The 16,805-nt window shown below is 37.3% G+C and overlaps 1 pseudogene; it reads right to left on the bottom strand.

Annotated features, from left to right (window-relative positions):
- The window catches only part of LOC100246298 (beta-amyrin synthase 1-like), a 92,108-nt pseudogene that overhangs the window by 68,216 nt on the left and 7,087 nt on the right, over window positions 1-16,805 (bottom strand).

Here is a 16,805-nt window from a genome sequence, read left to right as displayed (position 1 = left end):
GATTCTTGATGTTCTAAGACAAGTGAAGGTGAATATTCCTTTACTTGATATGATCAAGCAAGTACCCACATATGCAAAATTTTTGAAGGACTTGTGCACTGTGAAAAGAGGACTCAATGTTACAAAGCAAGCTTTCCTAACCGAGCAAGTGAGTGCTATAATCCAATGCAAGTCTCCAATCAAATACAAAGATCCGGGGTGTCCTACAATCTCAGTTAATATTGGAGGAACCCAAGTGGAGAAGGCATTGCTTGATTTGGGGGCAAGTGTTAACTTGCTTCCATACTCTGTATACAAGGAGCTGGGGTTGGGAGAACTCAAGTCAACATCGATCACCCTATCCTTAGCTGACCGATCAGTGAAAATCCCCAGAGGGGTAATAGAGGATGTATTGGTTCAAGTTGACAAATTCTACTATCCAGTAGATTTTGTGGTGCTTGATACGGATCCCATTGTCAAAGGGATCAACTATGTTCCAATCATCCTTGGAAGACCTTTCCTTGCAACATCCAATGCAATCATCAATTGTAGGAATGGGGTCATGCAACTCACTTTTGGGAATATGACATTGGAACTCAACATCTTCCATCTATGTCAAAAGCACATCCATCCTGAAGAAGATGAGGGCCCAGAAGAAGTTTGTATGATAGATACCCTGGTAGAGGAGCATTGTAATCAGAGTATGCTTGATCAGTTTGAAGAGAATCCAGATGAAAGCCATGAAGATCTTGATGACGGGTTAGCTGAACCCATGGGAATGAATGTCGTTATGTCAAACTGGAGACAAAAGCCAGTGATCCTCCCTTTGTTCAAGGATGAGGAAGAGATGAAAGAAGCTAAGGATGAAATTCTTAAGCTTGAATTGAAGACCCTTCCTGCCGAGTTGAAGTATGCTTACTTGGAGGAAGGCAATAAAGCCCCGGTGGTAATTTCTTCTTCTTTAACCGTTTCACAAGAGGACAATCTTCTTAGAATCCTTAGAAAGCACAAGAAGGCCATCGGATGGCAAATTTCTGATTTGAAGGGGATAAGCCCATTGATTTGCACGCACCATATTTATATGGAGGAGGGAGCTAAGCCAACTCGTCAGCCACAGAGAAGATTGAATCCTCATATGCAAGAGGTAGTAAGGGCTGAAGTGTTGAAGCTTCTTCAAGCGGGTATCATTTACCCCATTTCGGATAGCGCTTGGGTGAGTCCAACCCAAGTTGTTCCAAAGAAGTCCGGGATAACCGTAGTCAAGGGGGAAAATGGAGATGAAGTGTCCACACGCCTCACAACTGGTTGGAGGGTGTGCATTGACTACAGGAAGCTAAACGCAGTAACAAGAAAGGATCACTTCCCTTTACCTTTCATGGATCAAGTCCTTGAGAGAGTATCTGGGCATCCTTTTTATTGCTTCTTGGATGGTTATTCCGGGTATTTCCAAATAGAGATTGATGTGGAGGACCAGGAGAAGACTACCTTCACTTGTCCATTCGGCACCTATGCTTATAGGCGGATGCCTTTTGGATTATGCAACGCTCCTGCTACCTTCCAAAGATGCATGCTTAGCATCTTCAGTGACATGGTTGAACGAATCATGGAAGTCTTCATGGATGACATAACTGTGTATGGGACTTCTTTTGAGGATTGTTTGTCACATCTTGAAGATGTTTTGAAAAGATGCATAGAGAAAGACCTCGTACTCAATTGGGAGAAGTGCCATTTTATGGTAAATCAAGGTATTGTTCTTGGGCACGTAATCTCAAAGAAGGGTATAGAGGTAGATAGAGCTAAGGTGGAACTAATTGTGAAGTTGCCACCTCCCACCAATGTAAAAGGAATAAGGCAATTCCTTGGGCATGCCGGGTTCTATAGGAGGTTTATAAAGGATTTTTCCAAGATTGCCAAACCTCTTTGTGAATTATTGGTGAAGGATGCCAAGTTTGAGTGGGATGATAAATGTCAAAGGAGTTTTGAGCTTCTTAAGCAATTCTTAACATCAGCACCCATTGTGAGAGCACCAAATTGGGAGTTGCCATTTGAAGTGATGTGTGACTCAAGTGATTATGCCATTGGAGCTGTTTTGGGACAAAGAGAAGATGGTAAACCTTATGTGATCTACTATGCCAGTAAGTCTTTGAATGATGCTCAAAGGAATTACACCACTACTGAGAAGGAATTACTTGCTGTGGTGTATGCTTCGGATAAGTTCAGAGCCTATTTGATAGGGTCTTCCATTGTGGTATTCACGGATCATTCAGCTTTGAAGTATTTGCTAACCAAGCAAGATGCCAAGGCTAGGTTGATTAGGTGGATACTTTTGCTTCAAGAGTTCAACCTCCAGATCAGAGATAAGAAAGGTGTTGAGAATGTGGTAGCTGACCACTTGTCAAGGCTCAACATTGCTCATGACACCCATGGACTTCCCATAAATGATGATTTCCCTGAGGAATCCTTGATGCTTGTGGAGGAAGTGCCATGGTTTGCACACATTGCCAATTACTTGGTCACGGGAGAAATACCAAGTGAATGGAGCTCTCAGGACAAGAAGAATTTCTTTGCCAAGGTCCATGCATATTATTGGGAGGAGCCTTATCTCTTCAAGTATTGTGCGGACCAAATTATAAGGAAGTGTGTGCCTGAACAAGAGAAGCATGGGATCCTATCTCATTGCCATGAGAATGCATGTGGAGGCCACTTTGCCTCTCAAAAGACGGCAATGAGAGTTCTTCAATCGGGTTTTTGGTGGCCCTCACTTTTTAAGGATGCCCATGAGGTAAGTAAAGGATGTGATAAGTGCCAAAGACTAGGCAAGCTTTCAAGGAGAAACATGATGCCTTTGAACCCCATCTTGATAGTGGATCTTTTTTATGTTTGGGGCATAGACTTCATGGGACCTTTCCCTATGTCTTTTGGCCACTCCTACATCTTGGTAGGAGTTGATTATGTTTCAAAGTGGGTTGAAGCTATACCCTGTAGAACCAATGATCACAAAGTGGTTCTCAAATTCCTAAAAGAAAACATCTTCTCGAGGTTTGGAGTGCCTAAAGCAATCATCAGTGATGGAGGCACTCACTTTTGCAACAAGCCCTTTGAAGCTCTTTTGGCCAAGTACGGAGTCAAGCATAAGGTAGCTACACCTTATCATCCTCAGACGAGTGGCCAAGTAGAGCTAGCCAACCGGGAAATTAAGAACATCTTGATGAAGGTGGTGAACACCAATAGGAAAGATTGGTCTGTTAAGCTCCTTGATTCCCTATGGGCGTATAGGACAGCTTATAAGACTATCCTTGGGATGTCACCGTACCGTCTTGTTTATGGCAAAGCTTGCCATCTTCCCGTTGAGATTGAGTTCAAGGCATGGTGGGCCATTAAAAAGCTCAACATGGATTTAACTAAGGCTGGGCTAAAGAGGAGTTTGGATTTGAATGAGCTTGAGGAATTGAGAAATGATGCCTATCTCAACTCAAAAATAGCTAAGGAAAAGCTAAAGAGATGGCATGATCAGTTGGTGACCAAGAAAGAATTTTTCAAGGGACAAAGAGTCTTGCTATATGACTCTAAGCTTCACCTATTTCCGGGAAAGCTCAAATCAAGGTGGGTAGGGCCTTTTGTCATCCACCAAGTACACTCACATGGAGTAATTGAGTTACTCAACTCAAATAGTGCAAAGACCTTCAAGGTCAATGGCCATCGTCTCAAGCCATTCATTGAGCCATTCAAGCAAGACAAGGAGGAAATCAACCTCCTTGAGCCACAGAAAGCATAATCAGAAAAGGGTTAGATGGGCTTGGTTTCACCAAAGTCCATATTTTTGCTTAAGTTTATTAATTTGAAAGCTTTATTAATTCTTTTGATTTTAATTTTGGTTTAAAGTTTTGTTAATTATATGTAACTTCATCTTTTTGAATGATCTTTTGTAGGAGGAATTGCGAAGAAAATGAAAGAAGGTCCCAGGGAGCAAAAAGGAGCTCAAAACCAAGAAATTTCAATGGTCTGCGAAATTTCGCAGCCCAAAATAGCCCCCTGCGAAAATGGCCATCGGCTGCGAAATAATTTCGCAGCCCCTTGGTGTCTGCTGCGAAATCGAGGTTTGGCTGCGAAAATGGCCCTCCGCTGCGAAATAAATTTCGCAGCCCAACACCCTCCTCTGCGAAAATTTTCGCAGCTGCGAAACCACCTCTTGGCACTCGTGTGCCATTTCGCAGCACAGTAACTCCATTTCGCAGCTGCGAAATGGCTGCGAAATCCCCAAAGAGTTAAATTTTCAATTTTCGCAGCGATAGCCTCATTTCGCAGGGTGTTTCGCAGCTGCGAAACACCCCTTTGGCACTCGTGTGCCATTTCGCAACACAGTAACCCAATTTCGCAGCTGCGAAATGGGCTGCGAAATGGGCTGCGAAAAGGGCCCTCCTCTACGAAAATGCCCTTTCTCTGCGAAATCCGCCCTCGGCTGCGAAAATTTAAGTGACCCTTGGTATCCAAATTTTAACGGTATAAATTCCAAATTTCTAATATAACCGGTCATTTGAACTTTAAATAGTACCAGAGAAGACCCAAAAACAGAGCAACCTTCCATCTTCTCCCTCTCGCCTGAACCTCGGCCGCGCGCACCTCCGCTCATCTCCGCCGGCCCGCCATGGCAAGAACCCGAGGAGCTAAGTCCTCCTCCCCGTCAAGCCGTAAGGAGGTTTCATCAAAGACCCCTGTCCAAGGCTCCACATCCGAGCATCCGCGACCACCGCGCGTCCCACCTCCAGTTGAGGGCGCACCAATGAGCCCTCCGGTCAGGCGCTATCATACACGGGCGAGTAGCCAGCCACCCAAGAAGAAAGCTAAGGTCTCGGAGCCAACGTTAATCGATTTATCAGAGCCAGAAGAGCCAGCTACCGAGCCTCAGCCGTCTCCGCCATCTCGGCCATCTCAGCCGTCTCAGCCAGCTTTAGAGTCTCCGCCATCTCGGCCAGCTTTAGGGTCTCGGCCGTCTCGGCCGTCTCGGCCATCTCAGCCGTCTCAGCCAGCTTCTGAGCCTCAGTCGTCTCAGCCGCCGCCTTCAGATTCTCAGATCCCCTCCGGCATGACTCCTGAGATGATTATCAAGCGGCCCATGCTCACTCAGCCGCCCATAGAGGGTAATTTAGACTGCAGGGCTAGGCCTTTCCACTCTGAGCTCTGTTTTGACGTGGCCGCGTTCAGACTTCAGCCCCAGCTCAGGGACTCCTTCCATCTGCTCCGGAGGTATCATATGGAACAATTGCTTACTCCAAGGGATTTCTTTTATCCCCGTGTGGCAATGGATTTTTATCAATCCATGACCACACACCATGTCCGCGATCCTACTGTCATCCACTTCACCATAGACGGACGTCATGGTATTCTGGGAGCTAGGCACATAGCAGAGGCATTGCGCATTCCCTACGAGCCAGCTAGGCCAGAGGATTATCGAGTCTGGACTAATCCTTCCCCGAGCGACATAGTTCGTATTCTGTCCAGAGGGGCATCCACAGGCCAGTATCTACAGAGGAAGGAGCTCCCTCCTAGCATGTTTTTCATAGATGCTCTCCTCCGCCACAATATCTTTCCACTACAGCACTGGGTGCAGAGGCGAGGAGCTTTGCTGGAGGCATTATATCGGATATCTGAGGGATTCTTCTTTGGCCCTCATCATCTCATTATGGCCGCACTTCTGTATTTTGAAGAGAAGGTCCATCAGAAGAAGCTGCTCAGAGCTGATGCCATTCCTCTGCTATTCCCCAGATTGTTATGTCAGATTTTGGAACACTTGGGCTACCCAACTGAGCCTCAATTTGAGCGCAAACGGATTTGTCGAGAGTTATTCACTCTTGACAAATGGACGAATATGACAGCCTATAGTGCAGAGCCAGGAGCCCCAGCTGGAGTAGAGCATCCAGGGATTCCACATGCAGAGCAGCCACAGGAGCCACAGCCCATAGATACACCAGCTGACACGAGAGCACCTGCCCCTGTAGTGCCCTCTGCAGAGCCCATACCTGAGGTTGCACCCTCTGCTTCTCCTGCCACACCACAGCCTTCCCCTGTTTTTTCATCCACATCACAGCCCTCCTCTTCAGCAGAGCCGAGGACTACCATATCCATTTCCGAGTACAGAGCTCTATGTCACACTTTGCAGACATTGACCACTTCACAGAGCACTCTTACTCAGGAGATGGCAGCTCTTCGTGCTCATCAGGAGCAAATTATTGCTACTCAGACTCAGCATACTGCCATTCTGAGGCAGATTCAGAGCCATCTGGGTATTCCATCAGCTCCTCAGCACCAGATGCCTGCCCCCTTAGAGCCCACAGAGCCGACTCCAGGAGACACACAGACATCCACCTGAGTCATTATCTTCACATCATCAGCACCCATCTACTTGATCATTTCCATAGTTTACTTTATGTATTTTCTTTATGCACTTTCTTATTATAGTAGCACTTGCAATCCCATGCTTTTGTTATGATATATTTTGGGATTGGTTGTATTACTTGTTATCATCTTTAATGTACTTTCATGAAGTAATACAACTCTATCATTTTTTTGCATACTCTTGGTATTATTTTATTTTTATTCCTCTACTCATATCTATTTTCTTTTTGAAACATGTGGTTTCTCCTTGTCTACTCAAATTACATCCACTCAGGAGGCACCACTCCCTCCCTGTAATTTCAATCGCTCATACCACATTGAGGACAATGCTCAGCTTGGTTGGGGGGAGACAGTTGAGGAAGGAAGTTTTTTTATTATTATTATTGTTAATACTAAATTTTTTGGTAATTTAGGTTACTTTTGTTTAATTTTAAAAATTTTTCTCTATGGTTGTTAAAGATAATTTCTCAAAAATAAAATAGGATAAGTCGAGTTTTAACTTAATTATTTAAGTCTTTGAGTTTGTTTTATGCTTTCAAAGTTGATAATCTATTAAAACTCTCTTTGTTTTCGAACTTATTTCTTCCATTTCAAGCTTTACACACACAGTGCACATTAGATCCCGGGTATATGATGTAAAACTTTCTCGCCTTCTAAGCTTAGGAAAATTTTGACTTGGTTCATTACTTAACCTCTTTTTAATAGTGTTGGGACACCTCAAAAAGGCCAATGAGTCTTAGAAAAAGAAAAAGAGAAAAAAAAAAAAAAAAAAAAAAAAAAAAAAAAAAAAAGAATAAGCTTCTATTCTTTCCTTGAAGCCTAAGCATGATCCGAAGGGGTGGCAAAAGCCTTTAAAACCCGATGCCCTAAACCTTGATTGGTTGGGAGTCATCGATCCTCTGCTTGCTACATAGGTGAATTGGTTAAAGTTTAGTGAGTAAAAAGAATTGTGAATAAGAAGGTGCGTTCCTAACCTATTAAGAGTTGGTTAATTTTGCCTTTGTTCGAGAAAAGCTTAGGTTGGAGGGTGAGGATAGTTGTATATACTATATCCGGAGCCTAATCTCGTTAACACTTAGCTCATTATGGAAGAGTTTGATTTGGAGCCTTGAGAGTAGAGATTCTTTTGACACTTAATTGCATAATCTCCACTCTTTGTACTTTTTGTTTAAGTTTTTAGCTTTGACAACTCCTATTGCATTTTGAATCTTCATATCTTTAGTTCACCATGTGAGATGTGTTTTGATATCGGTCATGCCACTCAATTATTTTTTTGGAATGATTTGCATGACCTCTTTTTTGTTTACTACTTTGTTTGCTTAGTTTTTCTCTCCTTATTTGCTAAGGGACTAGCAATATGTCGGTTGGGGGGAGTGATTACTACTCAAAAAGGGCTATTTGATAGCTTGTAATTAACTCTTTTAAACACTTTTGAGTAGTAATTATTGCCCTTTAACCCAATTAACATATTAAGGACCTTTGCAATCACTTCTAATCACTTTGTGTAAGTTTTGGTGTTTTTGTTAGTAATTTGATCACCAAAGCAATCCAAGATGGAGGAGAGTTATTTGGAATCCATGGTAAAGCAATAGAAAGCTCAGGAACATGAAGAATCAGAGATTTGAAGCCTTAAAGTCCTTTGCCATAACCAATCCGGATTGCAAGGAGGAGAAGTAAAGAGAGAATCCACCTTGAAGCATTCTTGATGACAGTCATTTCAGCCACTTTTGGAGTACTTCCTGAAGTCCAATTTATGCATACTTTATGTCGCTTCGAATATCGGGAAGTCAACAATCCAATGCTTCAAACGGTTCGCAAATCGGAGTTGAAATGAAGAAGTTAGAGCCAATGGAAGCAGATCACTCCAAGCTGAAGGCCAATTTCGCAGGGCTGCGAAATCAGCCTTTGGCTGCGAAATCAGCCTTCGGCTGCGAAATGATTTCGCAGCCATCTTGTTCATCTGCGAAATTTTGCAGCCGTTTTGTGCGCCTGCGAAATTCTCCTGAGTGCTTCCAGATATTTGCGGCCAACGTTTTTTGTTATTTTGCCTCAGATATTTGTTGTCTAAATCCCAATTCTCTCCTTGTAATCCACCAATTAGATGATTCCTTAGTTGTTAAGCAAGGATACAAGGGTAAACAACCTGATATGTATTGTTTTGTAATTTTCATTTTTAAGCAGTCGGGGGAACTTTCCCCAGGAGACCAACTTTTTGTAAAGTTTACATTTAGTGAAATACGAAGTATCTTTTGCTTTCTTTTTCTCTCTACTATTTTCTATTTTCTTAGTAGCCAAACATCCTTGGAGGATGAAATCCCCAAGGATGAGAGGCTAAAACCTTTTAGTTTCTTGAAGTAATGGATGCCATGTGAAGCTCCCGTGTCAGGATGGAGATTTCCAAGCCATGAATGTAAGTAGCTGAGCGTCATAAATGTTTTCATTCAAAGTAAAGCTTTTAATCCCTCTGACTTGCTTTGAATGGCCAATACTTGATAACCTTTTGGTCTCAGTGGATTCTTATTGTTAGATCCACTGACGTTCATTAGTTATCTCCTACGAGCCATTGTATTGCAAGTCGAGGAGATGACCTATTCATTAAAAGAGCATTTATGAGGTTCAACTACCCTTTTTGTAAGTTTTCAAGGACTAAAACTTAGTTGTTAAACACATACCGGTTCGGGAAGTAAGCATCACCTGAGTTGCTTCCCCAACTCGAGGTGAAAAGTTCCAAAATCTCCATTTTTACACTGTGAGTTAAGCATGGCTATCCAAAGCTTTGAGAAACTTCTTTTTCCATCTTTTAACCTATTTTCATGTTAGTTTAGTACAACACCTTCATCTTTTTATGTTTTCATCTTAACCTAATTTTTATTAAGAAAAGTTCACTCCATCCTCCGAACTTCACCAGTTAAAGTAAAAACCCTTCCCAGTGTTCGATCCTAGAGCCACTATGCTATAGTAGCTTTGCTACTTTAGTGTAAGGACCTTAGGTATAAATTTTGTTGATACCCTTACATGCCAAGCTACCAAGAGTCGGGTTATCAGAATCCCTCTCATCTTGCATAGCTTCTTGAAAACTTTATGGCTCTCCCTCATCAATTACTAACATGTACTCAAAAAAGGGATATCTAGTAGAGGGACGATGCTCTCTAGTAGACCTCCTAGCCTGGGTTACCAAATCATCCTGATGAAATGACTGCTCTTCCTACTCATCATGCTAAATTAGCTCCTATACAGGTATGTCACTAGCACTATCATCTCTTGGTAGCTCATTAATTTCCTCATCTTCATTTCTAGGTTGCTTTAATGATAGAGGAATAGGTACCAACTGAATGAACTCATCACTTGTACCTTTAGATTGATTAGTTTTGTCAAAATCTCCTAAGGTTTGATCCCACAATTTGAATCCAAACACTTTACCACCATACACAACAAAGACATGTAGAACTGTCTTATCATCAAGTTTGGATCTCTGTTCTTTGGAAACATGCACAAAAGTTTTTCACCCAAAGGCTTTTAAGTGGGAATAAGAAACATTTTTTCCTATCCATGCCTTCTCTAAAACCTCAAAGTTCAATGGACTTGATGGAGATTTGTTTATCAAATAGTATGCAATTTGAGCAGCTTCACCCCAAAACGCCTTAGACAACTTTGTAATCTTCAGTATACACCTAACCCTATCAATGATGGTGCGATCCATCCTTTTAACGACACCATTATGTTGTGGAGTGCCAGGAATTGTTTTCTCATGCTTTATACCATTCTTAGTGTAATAAGTTTCAAACTCCCTTGAGGTGTACTCACTTTCATTATCAGACGTGAGACACTTCAATTTTCTTCCAGTCTCTCTCTCAACCATGGCATGAAATTGTAGAAAATACTAAAAGACTTGATCATTTGATCTGAGCAAATAAATCCATACCTTCTTGGTAGCATCATCAATAAAAAGGACAAAGTACTTGTTGCCTCCAAGAGTTTCCACATCCATAGGGCCACAAACATCAATGTACCAACTCTAACTTTTTTAACTTCTTCGTAGATCGCTACTAGAGAAAACCCTATGTTGTTTTCTAACCAAAAAATGATCACAAGAAGATAAAGATTCATTTTTAGCTAAGGGAATTAAGAACTTCCTTGTCAAAACTTGCAATCCTTTCTCACTCATATGCCCCAACCTTTTATGTCACAACTCTAAGGAAGTACCCTTTATAGCATAACTCATCATTACAAACTTCCTTTAGGTCTTATACAAAGTGTAGCATGCTTTTCTTTTTGCAACAACCAATGAGCTCTTAGTAAGCTTCCATTTGCCTTTGCCAAAGTGGTTTTCATAACCTTGTTTGTCCAAGATAAGACCTAACATCATATTAAGGCGTAAATCCGGAACATGTCTTACATATTTCAATGTCATCTTGCACCTCATGTTGGTTTCAAAGCAAACATCACTCATCCCTACAATCTTGAAGTAACTAGAGTTTTTCATCTTAATTGTGCTAAAGTCTCCAACTATATAATTAGAAAACAACTCCAAGTGAAGAGTACCATGGTAAGAGGCTATAGTGTCTACAATCCACTCAACTCATTGCTCGTCTACTTGCAAACACTCATTTGAGAGCATTAAAACTTCATCATTGTTGGATACAGAGGCTATGATATTCTTCTCATCTTTTTTTTCCTGATTTTGCTTATTTTGTTCCATTTTCCAAATTCGACAATTCCTTTTCATATGCTCCTCTTTTCCATGATGAAAACATTTGATTTTATCTCTGGACTAGGACCTTCTCTCAAACTTGTCATGACCTTTCTATCCTCCATTCTTGTTTCTTCCTCTACTTTTTATGATGAGGGTCTGTGCATTTTCTGTTCATAAGCCTTCCTTTTTGTCTCTTCATTGAACAAATTTCCCTTCATAAGCTCCATAGACAATGCACCATTCGAAAATGGTCACAACAAAAGTTTCCTAACTGTCTGGCAGTGAACACAACAACAAAGATGCTTGCATCTCATCATCTATAACCATTTTCATAGCAATCAACTAATTAACAATACTCTGAAAAGCATTCAAGTGATTTGTCATTAGTGTTCCTTCCTTTAACTTCATGTTCACTAACTTTTTTAACAAGAAAAGTTTATTCCCAACAATTTTTTGTTCAAACACTTATTCCAAATTCTTCCAAAGATTATGGGAATTTGTTTCATTTGCCACATGGTGATGTGAGGATGTGTCAAGCCATTGCCTAATATAAGCAATTGCCTTTTTGTTCATCTTATCATATTCCAAATCAAAAATTTCTTTGGGTCTATCTTATTCACCCTTAAGAGTATCTAACAAATCTTTGATGGTGAGAAAATCTTCCATCATGGACTTCCATATAGCCCAATTTGAATTGTTAAGTTTTATTATGGAGGTTGAGTTTTCTTCTATCTCTATTCCTTTAAAGAATAAGGGTTCCCACAACCAGGCTCTAATACCACTTGTTGGGAAGATAAAGAGAGAGATCAGAGTATTCACTTGTCAAGGTTAAAAGATTCCTCCATAATAATAACCACCACTCCACAATAACAACCACCCTCAACAATAATAACAACCTAACAAGAATCAAGAATGATAATCAAGAACATGTTTTTTCACCTTGAAAACTTATATAAATATCTCAATGCTTGAGGCGGGAATCCATCACCCTAGGAAACATGAACAAAAAGAAATCGGAGAGAAAACATACCACAGGGACTTCCCTAAAAGGTTTATGAAAGAACATGAAACTTCACCTTAAGCCCCAGAATAGTGCCCAAAAAACAACCTTAATTTTCTTTCTTTTTCTCAATCAAGTCTCCTTTCTCTCATAATACCAAAGATTAAATGCTATTTATATATCTATATTTGGGCTTAGGGAATACCCAAATATAAAATAGCCTAACACATGGGCTCATGGGCTAGACAACATTAGGACATCTACAATTTGAGTAAAAAACATTAATTCTTTTCATTTTTTTCTTCAAAAATACCAATCACCGTTTAGAAAATGGATTCATCAAAATGGGGATTCTCACAAAGGTGAGTAAAACATTGATAGCCAACCAACTCTTTTAGCCATTAAATTTGAACATCTTTTCATTTTATTTTCTCTATGTGGGATCTTCTAACTTTTTTACAAGGTTTATGCAATTTGAGTAAGAAACATCAATTCTTTTCCTCTCTTTTTTCCTCAAAAATATCAATTACCATCTAGAAAATGGAGTCATTAAAATGGGGGTTTTCACAAAGGTGAGTAAGACATTGATAGCCAACCAAATCTTTTAGCCATTAAACTTGAACATTTTTTCATTTTATTTCCTCTACGTGAGATCTTTAGCTTTTACAAGGCTTTTGTGCGCAAAGATATTAAGGTCATGTTTTATTGGTTGAACATAGTATGAGATAGTATAAGGGATGTGATATTATATCATATTCAATGTTTAGTTGGTAATGGGATAAGATAAATTATCTATCACTTATCATATCTTATGTTCAACCAAATATAATATAGGATAAGTAGTGAGATATATTATCCACCATCTATTTTTTATTTTTTATTTTTATCTCTTTTACAATTAAATATGTTAATCTCATGCAAAGATATAAACTATGCATATCCGATGTATCATAAATTTATTTATTTTTTATCAATTTTTAATTTTTTTATACTCATTTTGCAAAATAATTTTTTTTTTATAAATTAAATTTATGGTTAAAAAATAAAATTAACAAAAAATTATAAACTAATATTAATATATAAATTATTAATCATGAATATTGTTAAATATAAGAGAAATTTCAATTTTTAAATTAAAAATATTGGAATGTGATATAATTTTCATTTTAAACATTTAAAATAATATATATTTCATATTATTATTTTTTACTCATTTCAAAAATTAAATGTAAATATAATATAACATAATATATCTCGTTTGATATGCTACCTTAAAATATCATGTTTGTAGGATATATATCTTATCATATCTTATCCCGCCAACCAAACGTAAGCTAAAAGGTTTTTATTTTTAATTTTTAAACACATTTAAAAATAGAAAATTAACACCTATTTATATGTTTTTTTGTCAAATCAATAATAATAACATGTTGTCTATAAAATACTATAAATGGTTAAAAAATGTTACAAAATTATTTTTTTACTTCTTATTATAGAATTACAAAAAAAAAATTATAAATAAAAAACAAAATTAAAAATGGAAAACATAATTAAAAAAACATTTATTTACTTTTATTCAATTTCAAAGTCTTTTGAGTGAGTTCAAATTAAAGAAACAATAAAAAAAAAATCATGCAAATTTAATGGAAGACTATTAGTACAATATAATATCATAGCTAAATATGACTTTTTGCAAAGTTGAATGAAAAACTATTTGTCAACTTAAAGATTTGAATAAAGTAGCTACCTTAAGCATAATTATTTTAGGTGACATTAATCGGAAATTGTCATATGGTCTTTTGATATCAATTGTTGTACTTAGAATTTTGATTTTGTCAAATACTTAAACTTTTTTTAATGACTCAAATTTAATAATATGGATGAAGAGCTCAAATTGAGGGGTGAGCATGCTATGGAATGGGTGACTTAGAATTTTGAGTGTCAAAATTGACTTTCATCCTTTTGAAATAAGCACCACATGGTATTTGAGGAGGAAAGTTGAGCCACGTTGTTTTCAACTTTAGATTCATAGCCAATTCAATTATGAGTCACTCCACCCTAACCAATTTGCTCCATTCTACACACTCATTAATCCCTATACATATGTCTTTCCAAATTCCATGTTTTAAATTATTATAATGAAACCAATGCACCTTCTTACCTACCATCTCTCGTTTACAAAAATTAAGAATATATATAAAGGTTAATTTCATTAACCCTTCTAAGGTTTAGGCTAAATTCTTTTGGTCTCTATCAGTTTAAAATTTCATCAAATGTCTCACCCATCATTTTCATTTGATATTTTTACTCACCTCCCTTCTAATTCAAAATAAGGGAGGTGTTTGACGAATTTTATTAATAGAAGCTAATTGTATTTAGTTTAAACCTCGTAAGATGAGTGAAGTTAACCTATATATATATATATATATATATATATTTGGGTAATCATGTTAGTGCTATAATTAGGTTTTAATGTAGTTTAATTCAAGTGTAATCTAAATTTGATTCAAAATTGTATAATATTTATAAAAAAAATATTTTATAGAATAATATTTATTTTGTTTGTTTTCTTGAATCACTTAGGAATGGCAACGGGGCAGGTTCGGGATAGGTCGCCCCCATCCCAACCCCGCCCCGTTTATTAAAAATAATTCTCATCCCCGTCCCGTTTAAAAAATTAAACAGGGTGGGGCGGGTATGAGAATTTTTCATACCCGCTCCGCCCCGCCCCGTTTAGCTTTTTTTTTTTAATTTTTTTAATTACATTAAAATAAATATATTTTATAAATAATAAAATTATTATATTTTTTATAAATCATTTTATTAAATTTTTTATTATTATCTATATATTAAAAATAGTAAAATAAAATTTTAAATTAAATTAATTTTAAAATTTAAATTTAATTTAATTGTATATGTAAACGGGACGGGGCGGGGCGGGATGGGGCAATACCCGAACCCGCACCGGGTTTAAAAAAAAAATCTCATACTCATTTAAAACTCGTTTATTAAATTTAAACCCCGTCCCATTAGGGGCGGGTACCCAAAAAAAACCGGTCCCATTGCCATCCCTAGTTGCACTAATTTTTTGTTTAACATCTTTTAGAATTTTTCTCAATTTTTATACTTTTAGTGAATACATGTGTCATCTTCTCAGTAGAGTAGTGTAGAACAAAACAGTTTACAACAGAAAATATTATCTGAATCCTAGTAACTGAATTCATGTAGAGATAATTTTTTACTTGTGTTCTTGTGAACACAGATTTTGGTTTGTGTTCTTATGGACACGGACTATGGTTTGTGTTCTCAATAATACGAATCATAGGTTGTATTCATTGGAACACGGCTTTATTCATATTTGTTAGGACATAACTTCCGTTTCGTGTCATAGTGCACACGATTAGACCATGCTCCAAAGAGCACGACTTAAATTCATGAACGTTCAGTTTGCGCTCATAAGTATATGATTGAATATCCGTGTTCATTAGAACACGGGTATTGCCCACTTCATCATAGTTTTGAATTGCATATTGTATTAATTGAATTTACTACTTTTTCCCAATGCTGTTGGGGATTCTCTCTACTCTGTACTCTGTAGTCTACCATCTATTAGAGAAGAAACTCATCAAGAGATGCAGCGAAAAGAGTTTAGTAGAATTCTGTGAATGAGTGGGGTATTAATGCATAGCCTTTGTCCAGATGCTGAAATGGCGAGGAGGAGCAAGTCCATGGAAATGTGAGCAGAGTTAGTGATATTCTGAGCAAGCCTACGATGCTAAATTCTCAGCATTGGTTTTGTCAAAAAAAAACCAATTACTGTCAATAATTAATAGTAAGTAAATTCTAACATTTAACAATGTTAAAAAAAAAAATTAAAACAAATATTCTAATAATGTCAACTATTATTGACAAAAAAACTAGTACTAGTAACTTCTAACCAAACCTCTAAAAATTGAGATTTAAAATAATTATATTCCCTATCAAGAAATGTAAAAATAAACTATTATATTACACTGACAAAGGCCAAAAAATCAATTGTTGTATCTCATTGACAAGAGTCAAAAGGTTGAGTAGGGTCAAACAAACTAGAGTCGAGATTTTGTTTCATTTATTCAAAATATATCTCAACATTTTTTCTCACATACATAAAAGAAAAAGTTCTAATATATGTTTCATGCAAAGTATATATTTGATGCATGCATAGAAACAAAAGTAACATTTTACATATTTGAAAATAACATATAAAAAGAAAATTATTATTTTTTATTATATCTGTATTAATTTCCCCTACCTCAAAGAATCTACTCCTCACCTAGCATATATATATATATAACTATTAGTAATCATGCAACTTTTATTTTTATTTATTTCTTTCTATAATTCCTATATTTTCTTTTTCAAAAAAAATCTCATAGTGTATGATTTATTTTTCTTTCTTCATTCTTTTTATTCATTTGGATATTCGAAATTTCCTAAATTCTATCAATAAGATAACCAATATTCATAAATTTTCAATACCGTGCTCTAAAAAATCTACATGTAAAAGGGTTTTCTAATAGAGAAGATAAGAAAAATTAAATTTATACTCAGGACTTTTAAGAGCAAAAAAACTTTTCTACCCTTGATAAATTAATTTATTTAACTCTTTTATTTTATTTTATTTCTTTCAAATTTACTACTTTACCCCAAAAAATTAACTTGGGTGCTACAGTTGAAGTGTAGCTTGCATCTTGTTCTCAA

Source organism: Vitis vinifera, chromosome 10 (assembly GCF_030704535.1).
Source record: "Vitis vinifera cultivar Pinot Noir 40024 chromosome 10, ASM3070453v1".
In the NCBI taxonomy this organism is placed as follows: Eukaryota; Viridiplantae; Streptophyta; class Magnoliopsida; order Vitales; family Vitaceae; genus Vitis; species Vitis vinifera.
This window is presented reverse-complemented; position numbering and strand designations above follow the sequence as displayed.